Source organism: Neovison vison, chromosome 7 (genome assembly GCF_020171115.1).
Source record: "Neovison vison isolate M4711 chromosome 7, ASM_NN_V1, whole genome shotgun sequence".
Taxonomy (NCBI): Eukaryota; Metazoa; Chordata; class Mammalia; order Carnivora; family Mustelidae; genus Neogale; species Neogale vison.
In genome coordinates, this window is record NC_058097.1 from 63,441,534 (window position 1) to 63,464,657 (window position 23,124).

Here is a 23,124-nt window from a genome sequence, read left to right on the forward strand (position 1 = left end):
CTACCCCAATTATACAGGCTTCCCTGGGCACTAATGTCCTTTCTCACATGGCCTGAGCCTGGACGTCTTGAACCACACCCAGCTAGCTGGCTGCACACTACACACATCGGACCCACCATGGCCTTAGGTCGTCATCTCTTCCCAACCTCGGTTTTCAGGCTTCAGAAGCTAGACGTTATCTCCAATCACTGCCCAGGGTTGAACATGATGCAGAAATCAGAACTCCTTCCCCATGGCAAGAAACCTTGTGGTTGGCATGATGTCCAACGTTCAGTGTAGTTGAAACCAGTGTGGCCCTTGAGGCCCCACCCATGCTTGAGGGCCTCGTTGGTCACAAACACGCATGGTGATCCTCAGCATGAGCCCAGTCCTCAAGTAAGGCCTCTCACTGGCTGGACCAAGAGACGGCATATTGGGCTTGCCATGCCCCTAGACCCCAATTTTTAACCATAGTTTGGGTTGTCCATTCGCCCCTCCCCAGTGCTCTGCTTTGGAATCCCTCTTATGGTGGGACACCTGAGATAACAAAACTGAAAGGACTCCTCCCATCCCACATATAAACCCAAAACAATTGAGATTGGGCCAGTTCGACAGAGAGGATGACTCATCCATGGCCCATGAGGCCTCCCCGACATTCCACAGCCATCGTTGACACAAAATCCAGAGAGAAAAGCCTAAGCAAGGGCCTCACACTTGCTCGTTCTTCATATCCTGAAGTGTTGTCCTCAAGGTCTGTAGATCGTGCCTGCCATACCTACGTCACCAAACCTAAGCTGAGTTTGTGTTTTCAGACTTCTGTCCCCACAGTCCTGGACCACACACACTCCAGGCTGGGGCCCCTGGAGCCACACAACAGGACTGTGCCTGCCCACTCCATGGGAATTCTGCCCATTCCATTATCCACATTAGTACAAATTAGGAGAAACCTCCAAAGCACCCGAGGCCATCCCAATAGTGTAGGCCTCCCGGGACAAACAAGCGCGGTCTGACACCAGCTGAGCATCTACCTCCACTCATACCGTAGATGGATATCCCTAGAGAAGAATATTGAACTGGACAGACCCCTAGGCCCTAATTGGATCCATTGATCCAGTTCACCCTGACCACTAGTGTTGTGTCTGACAGAGGCTGAGCGCCGACCTCATGTCATCCACCCAGAGGGCAGGGCCCATATCCAGCATGTGAGTCCGGCCATGGACCAGGGCCATCAACTCTACCCATCCTTGGTATTCAGGCACCTGTCCCCAGACCTTTGTTGGAATCCCTGCCAATGGAGGAACGTGAAGCACAATAGAGAACTCCTCCTTCATCATGGCAGGAAACATGGCTTGTGGGATGGGTGTCCAGCCCTCAAAGGGGGAACGAGGTACAGGACCAATGAGGCCACGCCCACCTGTGAGGGCCGCCCTGGCACGAAAAGACATTGTGACTCTCAGCCCGAACATGCTTTCAAATGATCCCTCTCAGTTGCCCCACTATGATCCTGAATTGCAGGACTGGTATGCCTCTAGGCAAAAACATAAAATTTGGTGGGATTTTCCTGTTGCCCAGACCCAGAGCCCGTCTCTGGAATCCCTGTTTTGGAGCACCCTTAAGATGGAAAACAACACTCTTCCCTTCCACGAAAAAGCCACCAAATTATGGGGAGCCACCAGGATCCATAGAGAGGAAAAGTCTCCCATTTTCCCATGAGAACACCCCTGCATTCCGAGGCCATCCTGGACACACAATCTAGAGAGAAAAGCCTGTGCCACCGCTTTCCATTCACCCTAATTACACTTCCAGATGAGCTGCCCTCCAGGTCTATGCATTGGGCCTGCGATCACCATGCCACTCACCCAAATCCAAATTTGTATTTGCAGACTTCTCTACCAAAACCATGGCACACATGCCCTCCAGGATGGGGTCTCTGGATCCACACCATAGGACTGTCCCTGCCATCTCCAAGGAAACTGTGCTTGTCACAGTTGCACAAACCTTCTAGAATAGGAGAAACCTACAAGGACTCTGAGCCTACCCCAATATTGGCAGACGCTCTGAACCCAAATGCGCAGTCTGAAATACCCTGATTACCTACATCCAGGCAGCCAGCCAAATCAATTGTCGTGAGTCAGAATAGTGAACCTAACATGCCCCTAGGACGTCATTGGAACCTTAGATTCGGTTTTCAGACATCTGTCCTCAGAGGCCTGTTCTGGAATGCGAATTTATGATACAACATGTGGCCCCTGGGCCAAACAACAGAACATCTCCTGTCCCCAGAAGGAAACCGTTCCTTTCCATCTGTGCCAAAGCCAGGTTAGTAGAATCTTGGACAGCACGTTAGCCATAAGCACTTTCTAAGATCTCCCTGGTAACAAACCAGCTTGTGGCCCATATGCAGAGATTCCATGTCAACTCAAGGACTTGGTACTTCGCTCCAGAGACAGCATAACGAACCTGCCATGTTCCTCAGCTGCAATGGTCAATGGATTTGAGCTTTGCAGGCATCCATGCGGTAGTGCTCTGCTACCCAAACTTTCCACATGGGGGACCCTGGAGCAAATAAACCAGACTCCACCTTTCCAGTAGAACTAAACAGTGCTGTCTGGAGCAGCTCATAAGCCTCAACGGGAAAACCCATCCATGGCCCTCCATTATTCAGTCATCATAGACACAAACTCCAGTGTGAGCAAATATGTGACATCTGCCCTTACTCAAGTGCTGGATATCTCCAATAAGCTGCTGCACATAGGAACTGCCTTCGCTCTACACTGAATGGAACTGTTGCTTCTCTTTACAATTCCGTCTTCACCCGGCTGGTCCACAGGCCATCTTGATAGGAAATCCTGGAGCCACAACGGAGAATTCTGCCTTCCCTATAGAAAGAAGTGCCTGGTGAGTCTGGCAAGAAACCACAGATGAGGATCAATCTGCTAGGCTCTTGAGGGAACCCCTATTTATAGGTTTCCCTCGCCACTAGTGCTCTGTCTGATAGAGCCTGAGCCCCGACCTAGTGTCAGTCACCAGAAAGTGGGGCCCAAATCTAGTATTTGGGATTGCCATGGCCCAAGTATGTCATCTCTACCCATCCTTGGTATTCAGGCACCTGTCCCCAGACATTTGTTGGAATCCCTGACAATGGGGAAACCTAAAGCACAATAGAGAACTCCTCTTTCCCCATGCCAATAAAACTGGCAGTTGGGATGGGTGTCCAATCCTTAAAGGGGGAGCCAGTTACAAGACCAATGAGACCATGCCCACTCCTGAGGGCTGCCCTGGGCACAAACAGGCATTGTGACTCTCAGCCTGACCATGCTTTGAAACCATCCCTCTCAGTTGCACCACCATGATCCCGCATTGCAGGCCTGGTACGACTCCAGGCACAAATCCTAAAACTTGGTCATATTTTGAGGTGTCCATGCCCAGAGCCCATCTCCAGAATCCCTGTTTTGGGGCACCCCTAAGATGGAAAGCAACACTCTTCTCTTCCCCCAAAATGCCACCAAACTATGGGGAGACACCAGGATACATAGAGAAGAAAAGGCTCCCATGGACTCATGAGAACACCCCTGCATTACGAGGCAATCCTGGATACACAATCCAGAGAGAATAGCCTGTGCTACCGCCTTCCAGTCACCCCAATTACAGTTTCAGACGAGGTGACCACCATATTTATGCCATTGAGCCTATGATCACCTCACCACTCACCCTAATTCAAATTTGTTTTTGCAGACTTCACTACCTAAACAATGGCACACATGCCTTCCAGGATGACAGGACTGTCCCTGCCATCCCCAAGGAAACTGTGCTTGTCACAGTTGCCCAAACCTTATAGAATAGGAGAAACCTGCAAGGTCCCTGAGCCTACCTCAATATTGGCGGCCGCTCTGAACACAAATGTGCAGTCTGAAATACCCTGATCACCTAAATCCAGGCAGACAGCCAAATCAATGGTACTGAGTCAGATTGGAGAACATAATATGCCCTTGGACATTACTGGAACCCTAGATTCAGTTTTCAGACATTTTTCTTCAGAGGCCTGTTCTGGAATGTGAACTTATGTTATAACATGTGGGCCCTGGTCCACACAACAGAACATCCTATCCCCAAAAAAGAAAAAAAGGGCATCCTGTCCCCAGATGCCCTTCCATCTGTGCCAAAGCCCAGGGTAGTAGAATCCTGGACACCACCTTAGCCACTAACACATTCTAAGATCTCCCTGGTAACAAACCAGCATTGTGGCCCATCTGCAAGTGATTCCATGTCAACTCCAGGACTTGGCACTTTGCTCAAGAGACAGCAGAACGAACCAGCCATGTTCCTCAGCTGCAATGGTCAATGGAGTTGAGCTTTCCAGGCATTTATGCGGTAGAGCTCTGCTACCCAAACTTTCCACATGGGGGACCCTGGAGCAAAAATACCAGAGTCCACCTTTCCAGTAGAACGAAACCTTGCTGTATGGAGCAACTCATAAGCCTCAACGTGAAAACCCCTCCACAGCCTCTTGACGCCACCCCCCACAATGGTCAGTCATCATAGACACAAAATCCAGTGTGAGCAAACATCTGACATCCACCCTTATTCTGGTGCTGGATATCTCGAATAAACTGCTGCCCATTGGAAATGTCTTCCACTTGGCACTGAATTGAACTGTGGCTTTTTTTTTCTTTTTTTTTTTTTTTTAAGACTTTATTTTATTTTTTTAAATTTTATTTAATTTTATTTTTTTCCAATTTATTTATTTTCAGAAAAACAGTATTCATTATTTTTTCACCACACCCAGTGCTCCATGCAAGCCGTGCCCTCTATAATACCCACCACCTAGTACCCCCAACCTCCCACCCCCCCGCCACTTCAAACCCCTCAGATTGTTTTTCAGAGTCCATAGTCTTTCATGGTTCACCTCCCCTTCCAATTTACCCAAATTCCCTTCTCCTCTCTAACGCCCCTTGTCCTCCATGCTATTGGTTATGCTCCACAAATAAGTGAAAACATATGATAATTGACTCTCGCTGCTTGACTTATTTCACTCAGCATAATCTCTTCCAGTCCCTTCCATGTTGCTACAAAAGTTGGGTATTCATCCTTTCTTATGGAGGCATAATACTCCATAGTGTATATGGACCACATCTTCCTTATCCATTCATCCGTTGAAGGGCTTTTGTTTACAATTCCATCCACACCCGACTGGTCCCCAAGCCCTCTTGATAGGGAAATCGGGAGTCACAATGCAGCATTCTGCCTTCCCCCTTGAATGAAGAAGTGCCTGGTGAGTCTGCCCTGAAACCCCACATGAGGATCAATCTTCCCAGTCCTCTATTCCACCCTGTTTTATAGGCTGTCATGGCACTAGTGCTGTGTCTGACAGAACCTGATCCCCGACCGAGTTTCAGCCACCAGAGAGTGGGCCCCATATCTAGCATTTTGGATGGTCATGGCCCAAGTACGTCATCTCTACCCATCCTTGATATTCAGGCACCTGTCCCGAGACCTTGGCTGGAATCCCTGCCAATGGGGGAACCTGACGCACCAGAGAACTCCTTCCCCTTGGCAATAAACCTGGCTCTTAGAATGGGTGTCCAACCCTGGAAGAGGGAGCTAGTTAAAAGTCAATGAGACCACACCCACTCCTGAGGGCCGACCTGGGCACAAACAGGCATTGTGACCCTCAGCCTGACCATATTTTCAAGCAATCCCTCTCAGTTGCTCCAGCATAATCCTGCATTGCAGGCCTGCTATGTCTCTAGGCACAAATCCTAAAACTTGGTGGGATTTTCCAAGTCCCCAGACCCAGAGCCCATCTCTGGAATCCCTGTTTTGGGGCACCCATGAGATGGAAAACAGCCCTCTTCCCTTCCCCGAAAAAGCCACCAAACTATGCGGAGCGACCAGTATACAGAGAGGAAACAGCTCCCATGGACCCATAAGAACACATCTGCATTCAGAGGCCATCCTGGACACACAATACAGAGAAAAAAGCCTGTGCTACCACCTTCCATTCACCCTAAATACAGTTCCAGATGATCTGCTTTCCAGGTCTATGCATTGGGTCTATGATCACCTTGCCACCCACCCTAAACTGAATTTGTGTTAGCAGACTTCTGTACGTAAACCATGGCACACGTGCCTTCCAGGATCGGGTCTCTAGATCCACACTACAGGACTGTCCCTGCCATCCCCAAGGAAACTGTGTCCATCACAGTTGCCCAAACCTTCTAGATTAGGAGAATCCTGCATCGCCCCTGAGCCTACCTCAATATTGGCTGCCACTCTGAATGCAATTGTGTAGTCTGAAACATCCTGATAACCTACATCCAGGCAGATAGCCAAATCTATGGTCCTGAGTCAGAATAGTGAACCTAACATGCCCCTAGGACGTCATTGGAACCTTAGATTCAGTTTACAGTCATCTGTCTTCAGAAGCCTGTTCTGGAATGTGACCTTATGGTACAACATGTCGTCCCTGGGCCACACAACAGAACATCTCCTGTCCCCAGAAGGAAACCGTCCCTTCCATCTGTGCCAAAGCCCAGGATAGTAGAATCCTGCACAACACCTTAGCCAACAGCACATTCTAAGTTCTCCCTTGTAACAAACCAGCTTGTGGCCCATCGGCAAGAGATTCCATGTGAACTCAAGGATTTGGTACTTCACTCCAGAGACAGCATAACGAACTTGCCATGTTCCTGAGCTGCAATGGTCAATGGAGTTGAGCTTTGCAGGCATCCATGCGGTAGTGCTCTGCTACCCAAACTTTCCACATGGGGGACCTTGGAGGAAATAAACCAGACTCCACCTGTCCAGTAGAACAAAACCTTGCTGTTTGGAGCAGCTCATAAGCCTCAACGTAAAAACCCCTCCATGACCTCTTGACGTCACTCCTCCATTTATCAATCATAGACACAAACTCCAGTGTGAGCAAATATCTGACATCCGCCCTTACTCAGGTGCTGGGTATCTCGACTAAGCCACTGCACATAGGAACTGCCTTCCGCTTGGCACTGAATTGAACCGTAGCTTGTGTATACAATTCCATCCTCACCCAACTAGTCCCCAGGACCTCTTGATAGGGAATTCTAGAGCCACAATGCAGCATTCTGCCTCCCCTATAGAAAGAAGTGCCTGGTGAGTCTGGCCAGAAACTCCACATGAGGATAATCTGCTTGGCCCTCGAGGGAACCCCAATTTATAGTTTTCCCTGGCCACTAGGGCTGTGTCTGACAGAGCCTGAGCCCCAACCTAGTTTCAGTCACCAGAGAGTCGGCCCCACATCTAGCATTTGGGATTGCCATGGCCCAAGTACGTCATCTCTATCCATCCTTGGTATTTAGGCACCTGTCCCTAGACCTTGGCTGGAATCCCTCCCAATGGGGGAACCTGAAGCACAATAGAAAACTCCTCCTTCCTCATGGCAAGACATTTGGCTCTTGGGATGGGTGTCCAACTCTCAAAGGGGGAGCCAGTTACAAGTCCAATGAGACCACGCCCACTCCTGAGGGCCGCCTTGGGCACAAACAGGCATTTTGACCCCCAGACTGAGCATGCTTTCAAACACTCTCTCTCAGGTGCACCACCATGATCCCACGTTGCAAGCCTCATATGCACCTAGGCCCAAATCCTAACCCTCAGTGGGATGTCCCAGACTCTCAGTACCAGGGCACGGATCTGGAATCCCTGTTTTGGGGCACCCATAAGATGGAAAACAGCACTCTTCCCTTCCCCGAAATAGCCACCAAACTGTGGAGAGCTGCCAGGATCCATACAGAGGAAAAGTCTCTTATGGACCAATGAGACCACACCTGCATTCCGAGTCCGTCCTGGACACACAATCCAGAAAAAAAAGCCTGTGCTACTGCCTCCCAGTCACCCTAATTATAGTTCCTGACGAGCTGCCCTCCAGGTCTACACGTTGGGCCTGCGATCACATTGCCACAAAGTTGCTAACCCGAATTTGTGTTTCCAGACTTCTTTGTATATAATTTGTGTACAGTAGAGTGCCAAGTAGGTCTATCCTCATTTGGGATGTCTGGGAAGCTCCAGAGGGCAACATTTTTTCTTCTAGAAGCCAGGCAGGGTGCTGCATTGTGGGTCCGGAATTGTCAAACTTGAGGGCTTGGGGGCAAGGAGTGTGAGGACAGAAGTCTGAGAACACAAGCTAGACATAGGTTTCAGGGCTAGGCCAATGCCGGCACACTCCACTGATCTGAATCAAGATCTCGTGCATCTGAAGTCAGGGCGAGAATCTGATGTTGGCTCAATTTGGAGTTCCTGTTCATGATTTCCCCTTCATAAAGGGGGGGGGGTTGGCATCACAAAGCTATCGAGGTTTTCGTAAGTTGGGAGTTGAGAAATGCTCCAAAATGCAAAGATTCCTTCTGCAGGACATTTGAGACATGTTTGATGGCTCCAGGATGTCCCATACTGAATGACAACAGAGCAGGGTTCTAATGATGGATGCCTGGGCAGCCCGCCTCACATTCCAATTGTTTCCTAGCCACAAGACAGGTTCAATATTCTGGCTCTGGGGGATCAACCAATGGGGCTGAGTTGAAATTGAGTCTCCTGCGGATGGGTCATAATGTTCGTTTGTGTCCATGGAGACCTTGGAATGGGGCGGTGGCACCAGGCCGCTGAAGGATTGTCCTAACCAGAGATTTTGAGACAGCTTCAATGAGCAAGTTTCCCATTTGGAGACAAGATTTGTTTTAATTGGTGCCTCAGGAAACCCCCATATGCTGGTATTGGAAACCAGGCCTCTGAAGAGAGATACCTGGAAACCACAACAATGGATCTGATTAGGGAATAGGGGCCTGTCTGGTTCAGTCTTATTCTCTGGCGACATCAGTCTATGGTATGAGTGGAGGGAGTTGATCAGCTGGTGTCAGACTGCCCTTGTTTTTCTGGGTGGCCTACATTATTGGGATGGTCTTGGGAAATTTGGAGATTTCTCCTAATTTATACGATTATGGACAATGGAAGGGAAAGAATTCCTGTGGAGTGGGCAGGCACAGACCTGATATGTGGCTCCAGGGAACCCAGCCTGGAGGGTGTGTGTTCCAGGACTGTGGGGACAGATGTCTGAAAACTCAAACTCAGCTTAGGTTTGGGGACGTAGGTATGGCAGGCTAGATCTAGAGACCATGAGGAGAACTCTTCAGGATATGAAGAAAGGGTGAGTATGAGGCACTTGTTTAGGCTTTTGTCTCTGGATATTGTGTCACCAATGGCCGTGGAATGTCCGGGTGATTTCATGGGCAATGGACGAGTCTTCCTCTCTGGGCATTAGGTCCGATCCCAAGAGTTTGGGGTCATTCTGTGGAATGGGAGGTGTCTGTTTTGTTTTTTTAACCTCAGGTGTCCCACCAAAAGAGGGATTCCAAAGCTGAGCCATGGGGAGGAGTGACTGGACAACCAGAAATCTGGTTAAAAATGGTGGCCTAGGGGCATGGCAAGCCCATTAGGACGTCTAATGGTCCAGCCACTGAGAGGACTTACTAGAGGACAGGACTCAAGCTGAGGGTCACAATGTGTGTTTAGCCCTTACCCACTCAAGCATCAGTGGGACTTCATGGTGAACACTGGCTTCTCCTACAATGAACGTTGGACAACATGCCAACCACAAGGTTTCTTGCCATGGTTAAGTAGGAGTTCCAATTTCTGCATCACGTTGACCCCTTGCCAGGGTTTGGAGTTAAGGTCTAAGTTCTGAAGACTGAAAAGCTAGGTTGGGAAGAGATGATGAGCTAAGGCCATGGCGGGTACTATGTGCTCAGTGTGTGGTCAGCTATCTGGGTGTTGGTCAGGAGGTCCGGGCTCAGGCTGTTTCAGACAGTTTATTAGTGCCCAGGTTAGAGTGTATAATTTGGGTACAGTAGAGTGCTGTGTAGGTCTATCCTCATTTGGAGTGTCGGGGAAACTCCATAGGGCAACTTTTTTCTTCTGGAGGGCAGGCAGAGGGCTGCATTGTGAGTCCGGAATTGCCAACCTTGAGGGTTTGGGGGCCAGGAGTGTGAATAGGGAAGTCTGAGAACAAAAGCTAGACATAGGTTTCAGGGCAAGGGCAAGAATGGCACACTCTGCAGAGCTGAATCGAGATCTCGTGCATCTGAAGTCAGGGTGAGGATCAGATGTTGGCTCAGGTTGGAGTTCCTGTCCATGATTTCCCCTTCATAAAGGCGGGTGGCATCACAAAGCTATCAAGGTTTTCACAAGTTGGGAGTTTTGAGATCTTCCAAAATGCAAGGATTCCTTCTTTTTTTTAATTTTATTTTATTTTTTATTTTTATTATTATTATTTTTTTTCCAATTTATTTATTTTCAGAAAAACAGTATTCATTATTTTTTTCACCACACCCAGTGCTCCATGCAAGCTGTGCCCTCTATAATACCCACCACCTGGTACCCCAACTTCCCAACCCCCCGCCACTTCAAACCCCTCAGATTGAACCATGAGAGACTATGGACTCTGCAAGGATTCCTTCTGCAGGACATTTGAGACCTGTTGAATGGCTCCAGGATGTTCCATATAGAACGACACCAGAGCAGGGTTCTAAGAAAGGATTCCTGGGTAGCCCTTCTTGCATTCCATTTGTCTCCTAGCCACAAGACAGTTTCGATCTGCTGGCTCTGGGGGAGCAACCAAGGGTGCTGAGATGAAATGGACATTCCTGGGGATGGGTCCTAATGTCTGTTTGTGTCCATGGAGACCTTGGAATGGGCCGGTGGCACCAGGGCCCTGAAGGATTCTACTAACCGGAGATTTTGAGAAAGCTCCAAGGAGCAAGTTTCCCATGTGGAGACAAGATTTGTTTTAATTGGTGCCTCAGGAAACCCCCATATGCTGGTATTGGAAACCAGCCATCTGAGGAGAGATACCTGGAAATCACAGCATTGGATCTGATTAGGTCCTAGGGGCCTGTCCGGTTCAATCTTCTTATCTGGTGACATCTGTTTATACTATGAGTGGAGGCAGTTGCTTAACTGGTGTCAGACCCCCCCTGATTTTCCGGGAAGCCTACATTTTTGGAATGGCCTCATAGACTTTGGAGGTTTTTCCTAATTTGTACGATTATAGACAATAGAAAGGGAAGATTTCCCATGCTGTGGGCAGGCAGAGACCTGATGTGTGGCTCCAGGGGCCCCATCATGGATGGTATGTGGGCCAGGACTGTGGGGACAGATGTCAAAAACACTAACTCAGCTTAGGTTTGGGGACATAGGTATGGCAGGCCAGATCTAGAGACCGTGAGGAGAACTCTTCAGGATATGTATCAAGGGCGAGTGTGAGGTGCTTGCTCAGGCTTTTGTCTCTGGATTTTGTGTCAACGATGGATGTGGAATGTCATGGAGGCCTCATGGGCCATGGACGTGTCTTCCTCTCTGTGTATTTGGCCCGATCCCAATTGTTTTGGGTCAATCTGTGGGATGGGAGGAGTCTTTCAATTTTGTTACCTGAGGTGTCCCACCAAAAGAGGGATTCTAGAGCAGAGCACTTTGGAGGGACGACTGGACAACCAGAAATCTGGTTAAATATTGGGGTCTAGGGGCATGGCAAGCATAATATGCCTTCTAATGGTCCAGCCACTGAGAGGCCTTCCTTGAGGACAGAACTCACTCTGAGGGTCACAATGCATGTTTATGCCCTCATGGCACTCAAGCATGAGCGGGGACTCATGGTGCATGCTGGTTTCTCCTACTCTGAACATTGGACAACATGCCAACCACAAGTTTGGCCACAATGGGGAAGCATTAGTTCTGATTGCTGCATCTCATTCACCCTTGGGCAGTTATTGGAGATAAGGTCTTGGTTCTGAAGTCTGAAAACTGAGTTTGGGAAGAGATGACAACCTAAGGACATGTCGTGTCTCATGTGCTCAGTGTAGAGCCAGCTGTCTGCATGTCGGTCAGAAGGTCCGGGCTCAGGCAGTGTCAGACAGGGCATTAGTGCCCAGAGTAGATGGTATAATTGGGGTACCATGCACGTTGGTCCTCATTTGGCGTTTCAGGGTAGCCCTAAGAGCAAAGTTTTTCTTCTGGACGGCAGGCAGAGTGCTGCATTGTGGCTCCAAAATTCTCAAAGTGGATGCCTTGTGGGCAAGGAGTGTGAGGACAGAAGTCTGAGAAAACATGTTAGGCATACGTTTTGAGGCAAGTGCACGGCAGGCACCCTCTGCATATCTGAATCGGGATTTCGGCATCTGAAGTCAGGTCAAGGATCAGACGTAGACTCAGGTTGGAATTTCTGTCCATTATGGCCCCTTCATGAAGGGGGCAGCATCTCGAGGCCATGTAGGTATTCCCATGATGGGAGTTGTGAGATGCTCCAAACTGCAAGGATTCCTTATGATCGACAATTGAGACCTGTTGGATCGCTCCAGGATGTCCCATACAGAATGACGCCAGAGCAGGGATCTAAGGATGGATGCCTGGGCAGCCCACCTCTCATTCCAATTGTCTCTTAGGGAATAGACAGGTTCGATATGCTGGCTCTTGGGGAGCAACAGAGGGGGCTGAGTTGAAATGGAATCTCCTGTGGATGGGTCCTAATGTGGATTTGTGTCCATAAGGCCCTTGGAATGGGGCAGTGGCATCAGGGCCCTGAAGGATTCTCCTAACCGGAGATTTTGAGACAGCTCCAAAGGACAAGTTTCCCATGTGGAGATGAGATTTGTTCTGATTGGTGCCTCAAGATACCCCCCATATGCTGATATTGGAAACCAGGCCTCTGAGGAGAGATACCTGGAAACCAAAGCACTGGATCGGATTAGGGCCTAGGGGCCTGTCCGGTTCAATCTTCTTCTCTGGGGACATCCATCTATGGTATGAGTGGAGGTAGATGCTCAGCTGGTGTCAGACCGCCCCTGTTTGTCCCGAGCAGCCTACACTATTGGGATGTCCTCGGGGACTTTGGAGGTTTCTCCTAATTTGTACGATTGTGGACAATGGAATGGGCAGGATTCCCCTGGAGTGGGCAGGCACAGTCCTGATGTGAGGCTCCAGGGGCCCCAGCCTGGAGTGTGTGTGGGCCAGGACTGTGGGGACAGAAGTCTGAAAATACAAATTCGGCTTAGTTTTGGGGACATAGGTATGATAGGCCTAATCTACAGACCGTGAGGAGAACTCTTCGGGATATGAAGAAAGTGCGAGTTTGATGTGCTTCCTCAGGCTCTTTTGTCTCTGGATTTTGTGTCAACGATGGCCGTGGAATGTTGGAGAGGCCTCATGAGCCATGGACGAGTCTTCCTCTCTGTGGATTTGGCCCGTCCCCAAGAGTTTTGGGTCAATGTGTGGGATGGGATGAGTCCTTTCTGTTTTGTTACCTAGGTTTCCCACCAAAAGAGGGATTCCAGAGCCGAGCCCTGGGGAGGGGCACATGGGCCACCTAAACTCTGGTTAAAAATTGGGGCCTAGTGGTATGGCATGACCAATATGCTGTCTCATGGTCCAGCCACTGAGAAGTCTTACTGGTGGACAGTGCTCACTCTGAGGGGCACAGTTCGTGTTTTTGTCCACCGCGGCCCTCAAGCATGGGCGCAGCCTCATGGACCACACTGGTTTCAACTACACTGAACGTTGAACAACATGCCAACCACAATGTTTCTTGCCATGGGGAAGGAGTTATGATTTCTCTACCATGTTCTATGCTGGGCAGTGATTGGAGATAAGGTGTAGGATCTGAAGCCTGAAAACCAAGGTTGGGAAGAGATAACGACCTAAGGCCATGACGGGTCCGATGTGCTCAGTGTGCTGCCACCTGGCTGGGTGTGGGTTGGGAGGTCCAGGCTCAGGCTGTGTCAGACAGGGCATTAGTGCCCAGGGTAGCCTGTATAATTTTGGTACAGTCAAGTGGCGTGCAGGTTTATCCTCTTTTGGGGTTTCTCGGTTGCCCCATAGGGCAACATTTTTCTTCTGGAGAGCAGGCAGAGTGCTGCATTGTAATTCTGGAATTGCCAGACTGGAGGGCTTGTGGGCCAGGAGTGTGAGGACATAAATCTGAGAATACATGCTAGTCATAGGTTCCTGGGAAAGGGCACAGCAGGCAAACTCTGCAGAGCTGAATTGAGATCTCGTGCATCTGAAGTCAGGCCAAGGATCAGATGATGGCTCGGGTTGGAGTTTCTGTCCATGATGGCCCCTTCATGAAGGGCGGGGGATCACGAGGACATGGAGGTTTTCCCATGATGAGAGTTGTGAGAAGCTCCAAACCACAAAGATTCCTACTGCGGGACAATTGAGACTTCTTGGTTGGCTCCCGGACTTCCCATACAGAACTATTCCGAGCAGGTTTCTAAGGATGGATGGCTGGGCTGCCTGCCTTTCATTCCAATTGTCTCCTAGCAACAAGACAGGTATGATCTGCTGGTTCTGGGGGAGCAATCGAGGGGGCTGAGTTGAAATGGAATCTCCTGCGGTTGGGTCCTAATGTGGGTTTGTGTCCATGGAGACTTTGGAATGAGGCGGTTTCACCCAGCCCCTGAAGGATTCTCATAACCACTGGCTTTGACACAGCTCCCATGCAAAAGTTTCTCATGTGGAGACGAGATTTGTTCTGATGGTGCCTCAAGAATCAGCCATATGCTGGTATTGGAATCCAGGCCTCGGAGGAGAGATGCCTGGAAACCAAAGCAATGGATCCAATTAGGGCCTAGGGGCCTGTTCATTCCAATTTTCTTCTCTGGGGACATCTTTCTACGGGTCTGAGTGCACGTAGGTGCTCAGATGGGCTCAGATTGCCCCTGTTTGTCCTGGGAGACCTACACTATTGTGATGGCCTCGGGGACATTGGAGGTTTATCCTATTTGTAGGGTTGTGGCCAATGGAATGGACATATTTCCCTTGGAGAGGGCAGGTTCAGTCCTCAGGTTTGGCTCCAGGGGCCTGAGCCTGTAGGGTATGTGGGCTAGGGCTGTGGGGACAGTTGTCTGAAAACACGAAATCAGTTTAGGTTTTTGGTCATAGGTATGGCAGGACTGATCTACAGACCGTGAGGAGAACTCTTCGAGATATGAACAAAGGGCGAGTGTGAGACACTTCCTCCAGTTTTTGTCTCTGGATATTGTGTCACTGATGGCCGTGGAATGTCTGGGTGACCTCATGGGCAATGGACAAGTCTCCCTCTCTGGGGATTTGGCCCAAACGCAAGAGTTTGGGGTCATTCTGTGGCATGGGAGGAGTTCGTTCTGTTTTTTACCTCAGGTGTCCCACCAAAAGAAGGATTCCAGAGCAGAGCCCTGGGGAGTGGAGAATGGACAAACCGACGTCTGATTAAGAGTGGGGGCTAGGGAAATAGTATCCCCATATGGGGGCTCTTGTCCAGCCACTGACAGGCCCTACTTGAGGACAGGACACACGCTGAGTGTCACAATGGGTTTTTGTGCCCAATGCAGCCCTCAAGCATGGGCGGGGCCTCATGAGCCATGCTTGTTTCTCCTACTCTGAACTTTTGACAACATGCCAACCACATGATTTCTTCCCACGGGGAAGGAGGAGTTCTGATTTCTGCATCACGTTCACCCCTGGGCAGTGATTGGAGATAAGTTCTAGGTTCTGACCTAAAAAATGACGTTGGAAGAGATGACGACTTAAGGCCATGGTGGGTCTTATGTACTCAGTGTGTGGCCAGCTGTCTGGGTGTCGGTTGGGATGTCTGGGCTCAGGCTGTGTCAGTCAGGATATTAGTGCGCATGGTAAAATGTATAATTGGGGACTAGTCATGTTGCATGCAGGTTGATCCTCATTAAGGGTTTCTGGTTAGCCCAATAGGGCAATATCTTTCTTCTGGATGGCAGGCATTGTGCTGCATTGTGGCTCCAGTATTGCCAGACTGGAGGGCTTGTGGGTCAGTAGTGTGAGGATGGAATTCTGAGAACAGAAGCTAGGCTTATGTTTCAGGACGATGACATGGCAGGCACACTCTTCAGAGCTGAATCGAGATATCATGCACCTGAATCAGGGCGACGATCAGACCTGGCTCATTTTGGAGTTTCTATCCATGATGGCCCTTTCATGAAGGGGACAGGGCATCATGGGGCAAAGGATGTTTTCCCATGATGGGAGTTGAGAGATGCTCCAAACTGCAAAGATTTCTTCTGCAGGACAATTGAGACCTGTTGGGTGGCTCTAGGAGCTCTCATACAGAAGAACTCCAGAGGAGGGTTCTAATGACGGATGCCTGGGCTGACTGCATCACATTCCAATTGTCTTCTTGCCACAAGACAGGTTCGATCGGCTGGCTGTGGGAGAGTAATCAAGCATCCTGCAATGGGCTACAATGTGGATTTGTGTCCATGGAGACCTTGGAATTGTGCTGTGGCACTGGGACCCTGAATGATCCACCTAACCGGAGGTTTTGACACAGCTCCAATGAGAACGTTTCCCTTGTGGAGAAGAGATGTGTTCTGATGGAGCCCACTGGACACCCCCATATGCTGATATTGGAAACCAGGCCACTGGGGAGAGATGCCTGGAAACCAAAGCAATGGATCTGATTAGGGTCTAGGGGCCTCTCCGGTTCAATCTTCTTCTCTGGGGACATCTGTCTATGGGTCTGAGTGGAGGTAGTTGCTCAGCTGGTGTCAGATCGCCCCTATTTATCCTGGGAAGCCTAGACTATTGGGATGGGGTTGGGGACTTTGGAGGTTTCTCCTAATTTGCATGGTTGTGGCCAATGGAATGGGTAGAAATCCCTTGGAGAGGGTAGGCACAGTCCTGTGGTGTGGCTCCAGGGGTCCCAGCCTGGAGGGTGTGTGGGCCAGTGCTGTGGGGACAGAAGGACGTATGTATGGCAGGCCCTATCTATATACCGTCTGGAGAACTCTTTGGGATATGAACAAAGGGCGAGTGTGAGGCACTTGCTCAGTCTTTTTTCTCTGGATTTTGTGTCAATGATAGCTGTGGAATGTTGGGATGGCCTCATGGGACATGGAAGTGTCCCCCTCTCTGGGGATTTAACCCGATCCCAAGAGTTTTGGGTCATTCTGTGAGATGGGAGGAGTCCATTCTGTTGTTGTTGTTTGTTTGTTTGTTTGTTTTTACCACAGGTGTCCCACCAAAGAGGAATTCTAGAGCAGAGCCCTGAGTGGAGCGACTGGAAAACCTGACCTCTATTTAAGATTGGGGGCCTAGGGGCATGGCAAGCCCATATGCAGGCTATTGGTCCATCCACTGAGAGGCCTTACTGGAGGACAGGATTCACGCTGAGTGTCACAATGTGTGTTTGTGCCTAACGCTGCCTTCTAACATGGGCGGAGCCTCAAGGGCCATGACAGTTTCTCCTACACTGAACATTGGACAACATAACAAACACAAGGTTTCTTGCCATGAGGAAGGAGGAGTTCTGATTTCTGCATCATGTTCACCCCGGGCAGTGATTGGAGATAAGTTATAGGTTCTGAAGCCTGAAAACCGAGGTTGGGAAGAGATGAAAACATAAGGCCAAGGCAGGTCCGATGTTCTCAGTGTGTGGCCAGGTGTCTGGGTGTCAGTTGGGAGGTCGGGGTTAAGCTGTGTCCGACAGAACATTAGTGACCAGGGTGGACTAAATAATTGGGGTACAGTCGAGTGGCGTGCAGGTTGATCCTAATTTGGGGTCTCTGGGTAGCCCCAGAGGGCAATGTTTTTCTTCTGGAGGGCAGGCAGGGGGCTGCATAATGGCTCCAGAATTGCCAAACTGGAGGGCTTGTGGGCCCGGAGTGTGAGGACTAAAGTCTGAGAACACAAGCTAGGCATAGGTTTGGGGTGAGGGCACTGAAGGCACACTATACAGAGCTGAATCGAGATCTCATGCATCTGAAGTCAGGGCGAGGATCAGACGTTGGATGGTTGAAGTTTCTGTCCATGATGGCAACTTCAGGAAGGGGGATGGGGCAACACGAAGCCATGGAGTTTTTCCCTCAATGGGAGTTCTGAGATGCTCCAAACTGCTAGAATTCCTTCTGCGGGACAATTGAGACATGTTGGATGGCTTAAGAACGTCCCATACAGAGCAACTCCAGAACAGTGTTCTAAAATTTGATGCCTGGGCAGCCCTCTTCATATTCCAATTGTCTCCTTGGCACAAGAGAAGTTCAATCTTCTGGTTCTGGGGTAGCAACCGAGTGGGATGTGTTGAAATAAAGGGAGTGGGGGGAATCATGATGCTATGGAGGTTTTCCCACGATGGGAGTTGTGAGATTCTCCAAAGCGCAAGAATTCCTTCTTCAGGACAATTGAGACCTGTTGCATGACCTAGGACATCCCATAGGGATGACTCCAGAGCAGGGTTTCAAGGATGGATGCCTGGGCAGCCCAACTCACATTGTTGTGCATGTTGTGCAATGTTCAGTGTAGGAGAAACAAGCATGGTACATTAGGCCCCGCCCAAGAGCCCGCATATGGGGTTTGCCCTGCCCCTAGGCCCCAATTCTAAACCAGAGGTCAGGTTGTCCAGTCTCCCCTCCCCAGGGCTCTCCTCTGGAATCCGTCTTTTGGAGCGACACTTGAGGTAAAAAATCAGAATGGACTCCTCCCATCCTAAATAATGACCCCTAACTCTTTGGATTGGGCCAAACCGCCAGAGAGGGATACACGTTCATGGCCAATGAAGCCACCTTGACATTAAACGGCTATCATTGAAACAAAATCCAGACAAAAGCCTCAGCAAGCGCCTCACAATTGCTCTTTGTTCATATCCCAAATAGTTCTCCTCACAGTCTATAGATCGGGCCTGTCATACATACGTCCCAATCCTAAGCCAAATATGTGTTTTCACACTTCAATCCCCACAGCCATGGCACACACACCAGCATGGACCATGAGGACCCGCCCATGCTTGAGGGCCGTGTTGGGCACAAACACGCATTGTGACCCTAATAGTGAGCCCTGTCCTCAAGTAAGGCCACTCAGTGACTGCAACAAGAGCCCACATATGGGGCTTGCCATGCCCCAGGGTCCTCAGTCTTAACCAGAGGTCGGGTTTTCCAGACGCCCCTCCCCAAGGCTCTGCTCTGGAATCCCTTTTTTGGTGGGACACCTTAGGTTAAAACCAACAAACAAACAAACACACAAACAAAACCAAAAAACAAACAAACAAAAACCCCAGAAACAGAAAGCATTCCTCCCATCCCACAAAATGACCCCATTCCCTTGTGATTGGGACAAATCCCCACTAAGGGAGACCCGTCCATGGCCTATGAGGCCACCCCGACATTCCACGACTATTTTTGTCAGTAAATCCAGAGACAAAAGCCTTAGCAAGTGCCTCACACTCACCCTTTCTTCATATCACAAAGAGTTCTCTTGGTCTGTATTTCAGGTCGTCCATACATTCATCCCCAACGCTAAGCCAAGTTTGTGTTTTCAGACTTCTGTCCCCACAGTCCTGGCCCACACACCCTCCAGGCTGGGGCCCCTGGAGCCGCACCTCAGGTCTGTGCCTGCCCTCTCCAAGGGAATTCTGCCCATTCCTTTGGACACAACCTGACAGATTAGGAGAAACCTCCAAAGACCCCGAGGCCATCCCAACAGTGTTGGCCGCCCAGGACAAACAGGGGTGATCTGTCACAAGCTACGCAACTACCTCCACTCAGACCCGTAGACAGATATCCCCTAGAAGAATAATGAACCGGACAGGCACCTAGGCCCTAATCGGATCCATTGCTTTTGTTTCCAGACATCTCTCCTCAGAGGCCTGATTTCCAATACCAGCATATGTGGGTCCCCGGAGGTATCAATCAGAAAAATCTCGTCTCCACATGGGAAACTAGCTCTTTGGAGCTGTGTCAAAACCTCCAGTTAGGAGAAACCTTCAGGTACACGGAGCCAGTGTCCCATTCCAAGGTCTCCATGGACACAAACCCACATTAAGACCCATCCTCAGGAGAGCACATTTCAACTCAGCCCCCTCAGTTACTCCCCCGAGCCAGTGATGGAACCTGCCTTATAGCAAGTAGATAATTGGAAGGTGAAGTGGGCTGCCCAGGATTCCATCCTTAGAACACTGCTCTGGCATTGTTTGTAACGGATGTCCTGGAGACATCCGACAAGTCTCGACTGCCCCGCAGAAGGAATCCTTGGGACTGGAACATCTCACTACTCCCATCTTGAGAAAACCACGATGGCCTCATGATGCGACCCCCCCCCCGCTTTGTGAAGGGGGGAAATGGACAGAAACTCCAACCTGAGCCAAAGTCTGATCCTCGCCCTGACTTCATATCCACGAGATCTCAATTCAGCTCAGCAAAGTGGGCCTGCCGTGCCCTCGCTCTGAAACCTACGCTTAGTTTGTGTTCTCAGACTTCCGTCATCACAGGCCTGGAATACAAGCCCTCCAGTTTGGGAATTCTGGAGTCACAATGCAGCACTCTGCCTTTCCTCCAGAAGAGAAACCTTGCCCTATGGGACTACCCAGAAACCCCAAATGAGGATAAACCTGCATGCCACTCGACTGTACCCCAATTGTATGATCTGCCCTGGGCACTAATATGCTGTCTGACACAGCTTAAGCCCTGACCTCCCGACTGACACCCAGACAGCTGGGGCCACACCTCAGGACTGTGCCTGCCCTCTCCAAGGGAATTCTGCCCATTCCATTGGCCACAACCCTACAGATTACTAGAAACCTCCAAAGACCCCGAGACCATCCCAATAGTGTAGGCTTCCCGGGAGAAACAGTGGCGATATGAAGCAAGCAGAACAGCAACCTCCACTCAGAACCGTAGACAGATGTTCCCAGAGAAGAAGATTGAAGCAGACAGGCCCCTAGGCCCTAATAGGATCCATTGCTTTTTTTCCAGGCAAGTCTCCTCAGAGGCCTGGTTTCCATACGAGCTTATGGGGTTTCCTGAGGCAACAATCAGAACAAATCTCGTCTCCACATGGAAAACTTGCTCTTTAGAGCTGTGTCAATACCTCTGGTTAAGGAGAATCCTTCAGGGTGCTGGCGACACTGCCCCATTCCAAGGTCTCCATGGACAAAAACGCACATTATGACCGATTCTCAGGAGAGTCCATTTCAACTCAGCCCCTCGGTTGCTCCTCCAGAGCCAGCAGACCGAAACTGCCCTGTCATTAGTAGACAATTGGAATGAGACTTGGGGTGCCCAGGCATCCATTGATAGAACCCTGCTCTTGATAAGTTCCTTATGGTACATCCTGGATCCATCCAACAGTTTTCAACTGTCCCACAGAAGGAATCCTTGCAGTTTGGAGCTTCAGACAATGCGACCGTGGGAAAACTTCCATTGCCTCCTGATGCTCCCCCACTTCATTAAGGGGCCATCATGGGCAGAAACTCCAACCTGAGCCAACGTCTGATCCTATCCTGACTTCAGATGCATGAGGTCTCGATTCAGCTCTTCAGAGTGTGCCTGCTGTACCCTCGCCTCAAACCTAAGCCTAGCTTGTGTTCTTAGACATCCATCCTCACACTTCGGGCCCACAAGTCCTCCAGTTTGGCATTCCAGAGCCACAATGCAGCACTCTGCCTGCCCTCCAGAAGAGAAACGTTGCCCTATGGGGCTACCCAGAAACCCCAAATGAGGATCAACCTGCACGCCACTCGACTATACCTTAATTATACAGCCTAGTCTGGGTACTAATGCTCTGTCTGACACAGCCTGAGCCTGGAATTCGCGACTTAAACCCAGACAGCTGGCCGCACACTGAGCACATTGGCCCCGCCATGGCCTTAGGTCGTCATCTCTTCCCAAACTCGGTTCCCAGGCATCAGAACCTAGACCTTATCTCCAATCACTGTGCACCGTTGAACGTGATGCACAAATCAGAAGTCCTCATTCCCCATGGCCAAAAACCTTGTGGTTGGCATGTTGTCCAACGTTCAGTGTAGGAGAAAACAGCATGGCCCATGAGCGCCCGCCCATGCTTGAGGGCCGCCATGGACACAAACACACATTTTGACCCTCAGCCTCAGCCCTAACCTCAAGTAAAGCCTCTCAGTGACTTGACCAAGAGCTCGGATATGGGGCTTGCCATGACCCTAGTGCCCCCATCTTAACCAGAGCTCGAAATCTCTAGTCACCCCTACTCAGGGCTCTGCTCTGGAATCCCTCTTTGGTGGGACACCTGTGGTCAAAAAAAAAAAATACAGAAAGGACTCCTCCCATCCACAGACTGACCCCAAACACTTGGGATCGGGCCAAATCCCCAGAGAGAAAGAATCTTCCATGGCGCATGAGGCCAGCACGACATTCCACAGCCACCGTTGACACAAAATCCAGAGACATAAGCCTAAGCAAGCACCTCACACTCGCCCTTTGTTCATAGCCCAAAAAATTCTCCTCTCAGGCTGTAGATCAGTCCTGTCATACATACTTCTGCAAACCTAAGCCAAGGTTGTGTTTTCAAACTTCTGTCCGCACCATCAAGGCCCACACACCCTCAAGCCTGGGGCCCCTGGAGCCAAACGTCAGGACTTTGCCTGCCCTCTCGAGGGGAATTCTGCCCATTCCATTAGCCACAACCCTACAGAGTAGGAGAAACCTCCAAAATCCCCAAGACCATCCCAATATTGTAGGCCTCCCATGACAAACAGGGGCGATCTCTCAGAAGCTGAGCAGCTACATCCATTCAGACACTTAGACAGATATCCCCACAGAAGAAGATTCAACCGGACAGGCACCTAAGCCCTAATCAGATCCATTGCTTTGGTTTCCAGGCATCGCTCCTCAGAATCCTTGTTTCCAATACCAGCATATAGGTTCTTCCAGAGGTACCAATCAGAAAAAATCTCGTCTCCACATGGGAAACTTGCTCTTTGGAGCTGTGTCAAAGCCTCCAGTTAAGAGAAACCTTCAGGTCCCTGGAGCCACTGCCCCATTACAAGGTCTCCACAAACCCACATTATGACCCATCCTCAGAAGAGTCCATTTCAACACAGCTTCCACGGTTGCTCCCCCAGAGCCAGCAGAACGAACCTGCATCACAAGGAGACAATAGGAATGCGAGGCGGGATCTCCAAGCAACCATCCTTAAAACCCTGCTCTGGCGTCGTTCTGTATGGGACGGCCTAGAGCCATCTGACAGGTCTCGACTGTCCCACAGAAGGAATACTTGCCAAGTGGAGCATCTCACAATTCCCACCGTGGGAAAATCTCCATGATCCCATGATGCCCCCCACCTTCATGAACGGGCCATCCTGAAGAGAAA